The sequence below is a fragment of the Caretta caretta genome, chromosome 11, assembly GCF_965140235.1.
Source record: "Caretta caretta isolate rCarCar2 chromosome 11, rCarCar1.hap1, whole genome shotgun sequence".
NCBI classification, from domain to species: domain Eukaryota; kingdom Metazoa; phylum Chordata; order Testudines; family Cheloniidae; genus Caretta; species Caretta caretta.
In genome coordinates this window covers 25,922,629-25,934,522 of record NC_134216.1, presented here as the reverse complement: position 1 = coordinate 25,934,522, position 11,894 = coordinate 25,922,629, and positions in this window count along the sequence as shown.

The window sequence follows — 11,894 nt, the reverse complement described above, 5'->3', positions numbered from 1 at the left end:
GCTGAAATGCTAGCCTCAGTTTGTACCCAGGTGTTTTGGCTAAATCCTACTTGTTTTACTCATGTGAGTAACCCCATTAATTTCAAGTGAACAGGATTTGGCCTGTATTACATTGTAATAAACCATCTCTAGAGATCCATGCAATCCTTGGAGACGATTGAGTAAATTAAGGGCAAAATTTAAATTTTAAAGCTAAATTTCCATGTGTCAAATCCATCCATAGTGTGATTTCACTAAGTTTACTGGAGTTGCACTGAGATGAATTTGGTTCCTCTCCTCTTTCTTAAAAACAACCAGGTATCAAAAGTTTGTCTGAATATTTAAACAGTAGCAAATCACTTTAATCAAAATGTGAAAGATTACCTTCAAAACCAAAACTTATCTCTCAGTTAAAGTATAAGATAGGGTACTATTAATAAAAAGACAAGGAGGACTTGTGGCACCTTGGAGACTAACAAATTTATTTGAGCATAAGCTTTCGTGAGCTACAGCGCACTTCATTGGATGCATTCAGTGGAAAATACAGTGGGGAGATTTATGTACATAGAGAACACGAAACAATGGGTGTTACCATATACACTGTAATGAGAGTGATCACTTAAGATGAGCTATTACCAGTAGGAGAGCGGGAGTGGAAAAAACCTTTTTGTATTGATAATCAAGGTGGGCCATTTCCAGCAGTTGACAAGAATGTCTGAGGAACGGTGGGTGTGGGGAATAAACATGGGGAAATAGTTTTACTTTGTGAAATGACGCATCCACTCCCAGTCTTTATTCAAGCCTAAGTTAATTGTATCCAGTTTGCAAATTAATTCCAATTCAGCAGTCTCTCCTTGAAGTCTGTTTTTGAAGTTTTTTTTTGTTGAAGAATTGCAACTTTTAGGTCTGTAATCGAGTGACCACAGAGATTGAAGTGTTCTCCGACTGGTTTTTGAATGTTATAATTCTTGACGTCTGATTTGTGTCCATTTATTCTTTTACATAGAGACTGTCCAGTTTGACCAATGTTTATGGCAGAGGGGCATTGCTGGCATATGATGGCATATATCACATTGGTAGATGTGCAAGTGAAAGAGCCTCTGATAGTGTGGCTGATGTGATTAGGCCCTATGATGGTGTCACCTGAATAGATATGTGGACACAGTTGGCAATTGGCTTTGTTGCAAGGATAGGTTTCTGGGTTAGTGGTTGTGGTGTGTGGTTGCTGGTGAGTATTTGCTTCAGATTGGGGGGCTGTCTGTAGGCAAGGACTGGCCTGTCTCCCAAGATCTGTGAGAGTGATGGGTTGTCCTTCAGGATAGGTTGTAGATCCTTGATGATGCTTTGGAGAGGTTTTAGTTGGGGGCTGAAGGTGATGGCTAGTAGCTTTCTGTTATTTTCTTTGTTGGACCTGTCATGTAGTATGACTTCTGGGTACTCTTCTGGCTCTGTCAATCTGCCATAGTCTACCAAATCCTATTAAGGAATGGGATGACCAGCTCCTAAAGCACCTATCTATAATGTATAGCAAAAAAGTTGCATGTTTATGGGAGACTTCAGTCTGCCTGACATATGCCAGAGGTCTCAGACAGCCAGTGTGAAAAGATCCTCAATTTCTAAATGTTACAGATGACAATTTTCTGATTCAAGAAGTGTTGCATCTAGCACAGAGGGATTGATGGATAAAGAGGAATTGATCACAGAACTAAAAATTAGTGGTTTAGGTGCAAGTGAGCATGATTTGATTGTATATGTTACGTGCAAACAGAATAAAGTCCAAACCAGTAATATAATTACTTTGTGCTTTAAAAGGGCCAAGTTCACAAAGTTGGAAACATTTATAAGCCAGATCAGTGTGGAGAAAGACTTTACACAGAAATATGAAATAATTGGGGATTGTTTAAGAACACTTTTATTAGAAGCTTCAAAAGCCACACAATCAAGAAAGAAGAACGCACTGGTTTAAAAAAACAAACCTAGCTGAGAGGAAAAGTGAAGGAAGCTATAAAAACAATATATAACAAATGGAAAAAAAGCAACATTGATAGAAATGAATATAAATTAGAAGCTAGAGATGGTAGAAAATTGATAAGGGAACAAAAAGGACACAAGGAGAAATCTCTGGCCAGCAGAGTTAAGGACAATAAAAAGGAATTTTTAAAAAGTATATTAGCAACAAAAAGATTGACAATGGTATTGGTTCATTACTAGATGGAAATGGTAAATTGTCAATAATAAGGTAGAAGTGTTCAATAAATATTTTCATCCTATACTGGGCAGTGGGGGGGGAGGGCCAGATGAGGTAGAAATATTGTGTGATGGTCAAACACTCTCCATTCCAATAGTAACTTAGGAAAATGTTAAACAGCAGCTATTAAAGTAAGACATTTTCAAATCAGCAGATCTGGATTACTTGCATCCATTTAAAGAGCTGTCCGAGGAGCTTGCTAGATCATTAATGTTGATTTTTTTTCACTAACTCTTGGAAAACTGGGGAGGTTCCAGATGACTGGAAGAAAGCTACTGTGCCAGTATTAAAAGGGATAAGTGGCTCTCCAGTCTAGCACACAAAGGTATAACATCCAGTGGCTGGAAGATGAAGCCAGACAAATTCATATTGGAAATAAGGTTCAAATTTTTAACAGTGAAGGTAGTTAATCATTGGAAAAACCTACCGAGGGTTGTGGTGGATTCTCCATTACTGGTCATGTTTAAATCTTTTTCTAGAAGAGATGCACTCATTCAAACAGGTATTATTTCAGAGAAGTCCTATGGCCTGTGTTCTACAGGAGGTCAGATTAGATGATCATAGTGATCCCCTCCAGCCTTATAATCTATGAATTGTTGATACGATACACAGGAGTTATTATTGAGATTTTTCTGGTGCTTCAACAATATCCAGCCTAGTTTTTAAAGGCAAAGTGATGTTTCTTTCTAGGACTTATGTTGTCTCACCAGAAAACTAGGAACCACAGCCAATGGGAGCTGTGGGGGTGGCACCTGCAGACAGCGGCAGTGCGCAGAGCCACCTGGCCACACCTCTGCCTAGGAACAGCCGAGATGTGTCACCACTTCTGGGGAGTCACCCAAGGTGAGCGCTGCCCGGATCCGGCACTTCAAAACCCCACCTATGCCCCGCCTCCTTGTCCCCTCCCAGAGCCCATGCTCCTGCGCCCCAGCCCTGTGCCAACTGGACTATAAACTAGACTTTCAATGCAGATCTGGTTTATAGAGCTTTCTGGTTGGTGAAGTGCCAGATAAAACAGCTTTTACTGTACATATATTTAAGATGTCACAGGAAATGAAATTGCAGCCTTTGTATGCACTTTTGTGAGTGGGGAAGTGCAGGACCGCATACATTACAGACTACAGGTCTTGAACTCTGGTCCACAGGGCTCTTTAGGCTTAATAAGTTCCAGCATACTACCCGCTGACCTGCTCACTGCTCTCAGTAGAGAAGCTGAACACTGAAAGAGGACCCTAGTCCTGGGACCTATTGGCAAAATGCTGGGCATCCTGATTGGTTCACAACTCCTATTTAAACCCAACAGGGGAGCAGGCAGTTGTTTATGTAACTGGGTTCATGCTGCTTTGGACTGTTTCCCCTGCAATACATGGTCCTACTGCCTGCTGCTGATCTTCTGATCACCAGACCCTGCCTGATTCCTGGTTTGCCCTCTGGCATATCTTGGACTGTGGTCTCTTGGTATTCTGACCCTGTCTGCCTCTGGATGCCTGACTCTTGGTTTTGCCCTCTGTCCTGCCTCAGATTCTGACATCCTGGTAGCTGACCAAGCCTCACTCCTGCACCATAATGATAGTGTGCTAACCTCGAAAGCTTTGGTATGTATTTTTGGCTTTGGGGTTTAGCCACAAAGTATGATATTTATACTGCAAAGCAAGCCTAACAGAAACTGCACTTCAGAGTCCACAGTTCAGACTACAGAGGTGTGAATAGCAATGCGGACCAAAGGGCTGCACTGTAACTCCCTTATGTGGACCCTGGGCATGACTTAAAAGGTTCCTAGTTCATATTAATGTAATCCCTTCAAACATAATTACATTAATGCAAACTAAGCATCTTCTAGGTCATACCCGAACTCCTCTATGTGGATGCTGTGAGCATGTCTACGCTTCAGTTAGATACCTGAGGCTGGCTGGAATTAGCTGACTCAGGCTCGTAGGGCATGGGCTTAGGGGCTGTTTAATTGTGTGTAGATGCTGAACATCTACACCACAGTTAAACAGCCCCTTAGCCCAAGCCCTGTGGCCCCGAGTCAGCTGGCACTGGTCAGCCAAGGGCTTTTACTTGCAGTATAGACATACTCTTACAACACAGTACTCCTGTGCACACTGCTGTTCACAGCCGCAAAGTTAGAACTGCGGGGCAGTGCAGACATGACCCTAGTTTCTGCCTAGGATCTGTGACAGAATAACTCAGCATGCATAGATCCTTGTTGAGGTCCTCTGCAGCAGAAAGTCTATGTGGGTGTTACGGGTTGGTTTAAACTTCATTGAAGCTGGTGGGTATACCAGCTGCCTTTCATTCAGGATAACTGTAAAAAGCAGTTGAATTCCTTTAAGTAACTGGACTCAATAGGAGAAATCATCCAAAACACAAATACATGGCAAGGCTTGAACAGAATCTGAAACATGTGGCTCAAGGGGTTTCCCTGAGGACTGATATAACAAACTCATGAGCTAGGGCATTGATTGGTAGAGCTGTGCATGTCTGTACGTGTGTGAGAGAGAAGTAGTGAGAAACTTCAGAGAAGATGGGAAAGAAGCAGATGAAAGCCAAGGACACAGCCAGAAAGGCAAGGTTAGTGTGACCAGGAAATAGGACTTTATGTGCACTTCCTGTAAAAAAACAAACAAACAAAAAAAAAACCAGGATTGCATCAGAGAAATAGTTGACCCCATCAGTCATTTTCTTCCTAATGGAAACAACCTGCAAGACCCCCTAAATTGCCTAACTGCTCAAGTCAGAAGGGGCAATACTGTTGTCAATGGTGGGATCCTGTTTCCAAGAAAGAAATTGTGAGTTGTCATTCAAGGTGAGCAAAGCTAAAACAAATAATGGAGGTGCTTGCAGAAATCAAAAATCTCCAAAAGGAATTGAAAGAAGACAGAAGGAGTTAAAACAAGATTTAAAAGGTGAGCCAGAGATTTCACAAAAAGAATTAAAGCAGCATCTCGAGACTTCTCAGAAGGAGCAGAGAGATGACTTGTAGGTGGAGATGAAATCTCTGTTGGAGTAGCAAACTGCAAAGGATTTGGACAGACTGGGAAGCACACCTGCAATACTCCCAGTCTGGAATGACAAGATGAACCAATGAGGTAACCAGCAATCTGAGTGCCAAAGAGCAGAAGCTTTTCCATGAAGTAAGGCAAAGCTTTGGTTACCTTGGAACTTGTCAGCAGAGATGATCTGCAATAATGACTTAAGGAGCTGAGAAATCACCTTGAGAAGGAAATTAAAGGGTCACAGGCCACCGTGGAAGTTAGCTGCCTGGATATGGAATTGGAGCAGACAGAAGACGGGGGAAAGACTGGACGTTGCAACAGTTTTCTACTCCATTTGTAACTCTCAGAGGGGAAAGACTTACAGCTCATTTCAACTTCATAGTCCAAATGAATGCTCAGCAGATGGGCAGAAAAAGGGGGTGGTCCAGCTCTGATAGTGCTAAAGAACTTACCTTAGTCTCTTTGCATATTAAGGACTTTTATCCAGAAATGTGGAGCCAGCTATCAGTCTGAGCTGGCCAAGGCACAGCTATGAGCTAGAAGGAGAGAGAAGAATCTCCAACTGAACTGGCAGAGGAACTGAGGAGACTTGTGTTCCTGGCATATCTAGATACCAAGTAGGACTTCCAGGAGAAATTGACAATGGATCAGTTTATAGATGCTTAGTTGGACTCTGACTTGTAGATCAAGTTCAGCAAAAGGAGACCCAAGATACTCCAGGAGGTTATGGAAATTGCCATGGAATTTGAATTATTCCTTGCAGCAGAAGAGGAAGCAGCTGGGAGTGAGGAAGACAGAAGCTGATCATCATCAAGCCCTTGCAAATTAAACTGTTTAATATGTATGATGGAAAAGGGAATCTAATATTGTTTGACATTTTTGAATAAGTGATAAATATAATTTGTAAAACAAGGGACATTGGCAATAATACAAAATTAAGGGTAGCTGTTGAGTTAGATGCTGATGTTTGAAAAAATTGGTCACAAAAATGCCAATTATAAATACAAAGCTGTCCAGAACTGTCATACATTTCTAGTGAAAGCCCCCTCTCCCAGTTCAGGAAACACTGGGACATCAACCTGAAGGGACAGTTAGACAGTAAAAAGGTCATCCCCGCACTTTTTATTTAAATCTAGACAGTTTAAACAGTAATGGGAGTTTGGCTATTAAGTGAGTAGTAGGATCTGTATGAACTTCATTGGAATAGTGGACACTGGGTCAAATGTAACAGTTATTAGACCAGATATGCTAAAAAGCCTAGGGACTAGGGGACCCAAAACAGAATCACTCAATTGGTCTCAAATAGAGAGAGTGCCTGGGAAACGTGCACCCATCCAAGAAACTGGGACTATGGGGTTTGAAAAGCAGATCGCTAGAATTTGAGCATGAGAACTAGATAGCCAAGGTAGTGAATGAGCTCATAATTGGTTTGGGTTTAATTATGGCTAACAGGTACGTAGCCTGTGCCAAGAAATGTCTTACAATATGGAAATTCCCTTTAAAGATGTGGCTCAGATGAAACAAATTATTTGTAGGCATTTGGTTTGCAGTGGACAAGTTGTCCTGCCTCCAAGGGCAGAAGTGTTAGCGGCAGCTAAGGCAAGACTTAAGTAATTGAACTTGCTTTTGAGACCCAGTGTCTCAGGGGAGTCTTAGCTGTCCTTTTTTCAGAGTAGCAGCCATGTTAGTCTGTATTCGCAAAAAGAAAAGGAGGACTTGTGGCACCTTAGAGACTAACAATCATCACGAAAGCTTATGCTCAAATAAAATTGCACTATTTCCTTAATGCCAGAAACATTCAGCAGATGAACAGGAATCTGTTCCTGATTCAGATCCACAAGGACAGCTAAAAGAAAAGGAGGACTTGTGGCACCTTAGAGAGTAACAATTTTATTTGAGCATAAGCTTTCGTGATGATTGTTAGTCTCTAAGGTGCCACAAGTCCTCCTTTTCTTTTAGCTGTCCTTGTGGATCTGAATCAGGAACAGATTCCTGTTCATCTGCTGAATGTTTCTGGCATTAAGGAAATAGTGCAAAGGGAAACCACAATAGTAAAATGTGAACTAGTGGATCAGTAAATGCTTCTATAGGAGAAAACCACAAAGGGAAGGAGATGGAGGTGATCTCCCAGAGTTTCTGTTGGGCTTATTTCAGTGCAGTGCTGTACATTTTAAATGAGGGGCAGCAGAACAATCTAAGACTTTCTTATTTGAAAATAACTGCTGATTCCTAATCAGAAAGTGTATTGCACTGGTCCAGCACAAGATAAGTACTTAATGGGCTGGCTTACCCCAATATCCGCCTCACCATTTACCAGTAACCAAGAGGGAAAGAGGCATTATATGGCATTGAAAAATTGTATCCGGAGGCCTTCAACCGGTTGTTGGGCCTCACCCATCGCGCTGGTTAAGGAAAAAGGTGGCAGCACAGATTCTGTGTGAACAACAGAAAAGTAAATGAAGTCACTTTAAAGGATTCATATCCATTAGCATGTGTAGATGATAACCTGGACACTGTAGCTGGTTCAATTTGATTTTTCTCACTTAATCTTAAAAGCGGGTATTGGTAGGTGGAAGTAAATCCAAAGGACATGGACAAGACTGCTTTCATGGCAGGATAAGGCCTATGGCAGTTTGTAGTGACAGCTTTTGGCTTGTGCAGTGCACCAGCCACTTCTGGGAGGTTAGAGGAGAGAGTATTGCATGACATGCCTCTCATCTTGTCTGCTATACCTAGATCATGTCCTGGTGCATGCCAAAACCTTTGACCAAGAACTGATGCAAATGATCTGTGATAACCTTAAAGTTGCCAATCTGAAATGGAATCCAAATAAACGACCTCTTTTTGAAACAGTTCACATTTATTTGGGCACACAATCAGTAAGGTGGCAATTTCCACTGACAAAAAGAAAATTGAGGCTGTGCAGAACTGGCCAACTCCCTCGACGCTCGTAGATGTGCAGAGTTTTGTAGTGTTTTGCTGTTACCTACAGAACATTTATTTGAGTTTGCATGTAATGCAAAACCATTGCATAAGTTGTCTGAGAAAGGGAAAGTGTTTTAGTGGTCAACAGAGTGTGATTTAGCATTTTCAGAGTTAAAAAGGACACTTGTGACTGCTCCTGTCTTGGCCTATCTGTGTTTCAAAAAACACTTCATATCGGACACAGATGTTCGTGCCAGCAATTGGGGGCAGTATTAACAAAAGAGCATAAAGGACTTCAGAGCATGGTGGCTTATTATAGCAAAAGTCTAAGTTCTCCAGAGGGGAAATTAATGCACCATTTGGTAGGAAATCCTGGCATAGAACATTTTCACCACTATTTGTATGGGAGAAGGTTTGTCAGGACAGACCATGTACCTGACCTATGGCTGTTTTGAAGGGACAACTTGCCAGGTGAAAACTGCAGTGCTGTGGTTTCACAATTATGCAAAAGCTTGGGCACGAGCAAGGTTATACTGATGCCTTGTCCAGATGACCTTGTTAGCAGGCTAACTGCAAACACTGGCTGGAGTTCTGTGGGGTTACTAAAACAGGGTTAAATTCTGCCATATGTATGAGTGTCCTTTTTTTTTCTTTACACAAACCTCCTATTATTTTTAATGTGAGTTCTGTATGCAGAACCATAGTCTAAACATTTTACCTAGGGCCTTGTACTGATGGACTTTGTGTGTGTGTGTAAAATTTGCTTTTAGGTGGAATGGGTATTGTATAACCTCTTTTAAACAAGTTATTTTAAATGTGGGCCTCATACCAGGCCACAGAAATGGATTGTGCCTACTTCTCCTCTTGTTTACACCGGTTTATTGACTACAGTGGAGTTATGCTTAAGCTTACACCATGTAAGTGAAGGGATATCTCAAAGTGCCCCACAATCTTTTAATGTTTATTCTCCTACCATCCTTGTGAGATAGGGAAGTATTATCTCCATTTTTAAAATGGGGAGTTGAGGCACAGAGAGGCTAAGTGACTTGCCCAAGGTAACACAGGACTTCCTTCATGGAGCAGAAATTTGAGTTCAGATCTACCCTGTCCTAAGCCAGTATCTGAACCACTAGACCATCCTTCTTATTTATTTCATTTGTATTTCTACTACTCTAGGCTAAGAGTGCCCTCCTAAGGATCTAGGTGCCCTTGACAATCTTTGAAAAGTATGCATATAAACATTCATCAGTTATCCCAAGGTCAAATCAAATGACTACAGCAGGGGCTGCCAACTTGTGGCCTCAAAGCCACATGTGGCTCTTCAGTAGTTAATATGCGGCTCCTTGTATAGGTACTGACTCCGGGCCTGGAGCTACAAGTGCCAACTTTCCGATGTGCTGGGGGGTGCTCGCTGCTCAACCCCGGGCCCTGCCCCTGCCACAGGCCCTGCCCCAACTCCACCCCTTCCCGTCCCCTCCCCTGAGCCTGCAGTGCCCTCACTCCCCCGCCCCCCTCCAAGCCTCCTGCACACCACGAAACAGCTGACAGGCGGGATTGCCAGTGGGTGGGAGGCACTGGGAGCAGGATGGGTGAGTTGATGCGGGGGCTGCTGACGTATTACTGTGGCTCTTTGGCAATGTACATTGGTAAATTCTGGCTCCTTCTCAGGCTCACGGTGGCCACCCCTGGACTACAGCAATATAAATATAACAATTAATTAGCCTCCTGACAAAATCCAACAGGGTCCCTTACAATCACTGCTCCGCCCTTCCCATCATCTTAAGGGAAAAAGGAACACCGCATGGGAAGTCTTTAGGTTAGCACAGAGAAATGAAGGTTAAAACTTAGTCCATTATGGTCAGCCCAGAGCCCCAGTCTAGATGTAATGAAACTCCATTTTCAGGCTCTGTCCCTCTCTCATAGACCAGGTCTACACTACAGACCTATATTGAATATAACTTTGTCGCTTAGGAGTGTGAAAAATCCATAACCCTAAGCAACGTAGTTATGCCAATCTAAACCCCACGTAAACAGCATTATGCTGATGAGAGTCATTCTCCTGTCAACATAACTGCTGCCTCTCAGGGTTTTAACTATGCCAAGGGGAGAAGCTCTCCCATCAGCATAGTAGCATCTTCACTAAAGCGCTGTAGCAGTGTAGCTGGACTGGTGCAGCTGCATCGCTGTAGTACTGTACATGAAGACAAGCCCTTAGTCTGACCGCCTTAGTCCTTAGTTACCAGGTGAGCAGAGGGCAGGGTTGTATAATTTTTGGGCGGTGCCTGCAGGCAGCGGCACGTGGAGACCCCTCTGGCCCCTCACCCAGGAGCTGCTGCCAGAGGGGGATGCAGGTTGCTTTGGGGAGTTGCCCAAGGTAAGCACTGCACCCCTTACCGTCTCCCACACCCCAACCCCCTGCCCCAGCCCAAAGCTTTTACCTCACACCCAAACTCCTGCCCCCAAGTCCTCCCTCCTGCCCCCCAACACCTGCCTAAGGCTCTGGGAGTAAGTTTGGGTGTAGGAGGGGTCAGACTCTGGTGGTGGCAGGGGCCCCTGGACCTTTTAAATTGCCCCAGGGTGGCAGGTGGGGCCGGGGGGACACTCCAGGGGAGGTGCGTGGGGGTGGCAGCTGGGGCCAGGGGAGAGACCCAGCCCCAAACTTTGGTGGAGCTGGGCCCCCCGGCTCTCATATTGGTGGAGCACAGGCACCACGGGCCCACACAACTCATCGCCCCTGCAGGTGAGAGCACTCCCAGCTTCCTCCAGAAGCCAACACTTCATCTCCCACCTCACAACTGTCTTTTGTTCTCAAGATGGGGTCTTTGCTCAGTCTCCCTGTTGAGAAGTAGGGGAATTGCATAAATCATTGGAGCTTGCATTGTCTCTCTGACCCCCATCTCGATCTGGGTTGGTTTCAAACAGTTCTTTAACGACTCTTCATTCCACCCGGACAGGGAGGTGACACCCAGCTATGTATTTTAGTCTGCCCTGGGAGCAAATTTAATTCCTTTTTCCTCCACTGGGTAACAATGTAATGTATGTAGGAAACTGAGACACACATACGTTTAATAAAATATTCCAAAACTTTCCACTTCATCGCAACCTCTCTCACTGGCCTACATCAGATGTTTGGAAACTTTTTAAGTAGTACCCATTAAATTGGGTGAGGATCGTCATCTGATATTTCTGGCAAATGAAGCATTCAACGCGGCATGCATGTCTAGCCAAAAGAGTTTGTCAAATGGGTGAAGCACAACCCAGGGGGTCACCATAAAAGTTTCTAGAAGAGAAATCCTGATCTTTCAACCAAAATTGCAGTCAAGCAACTGCTCTGGTGGACTGAGCCCTTAAACCATGGGAATCTCTTTCCTGAGAGCTACTTAAGCTTCCATAATACTCTTTAATCCACCTTGATATTGAAATGCTAGACACTCTGGCACCCAGCTTCTGACTTCCATATAAGACAAATCGCTGTTTCAAATGTCTGAGTGCCTGTGTTCTCTCAAGGTAAATTGTTAGAGGCTGTAGGACATGACTGAGTGATGTTTTTTTTTTTTTTTACATGTGTATTGGGGAGTTCAAGGAAAATCTTACTGAAAATAAGAATCTATCTTTTTTGGGGAGGGGTGGGGGTGGGGAAGGAGGTTGGGTCACCAGAAATCCTTGTTCACAATGATACAGCTAGAGCTCTTCTATCCAGAAAAAAAGGGCACTGCAATCTGGGGGACTAAGCACTAACAATT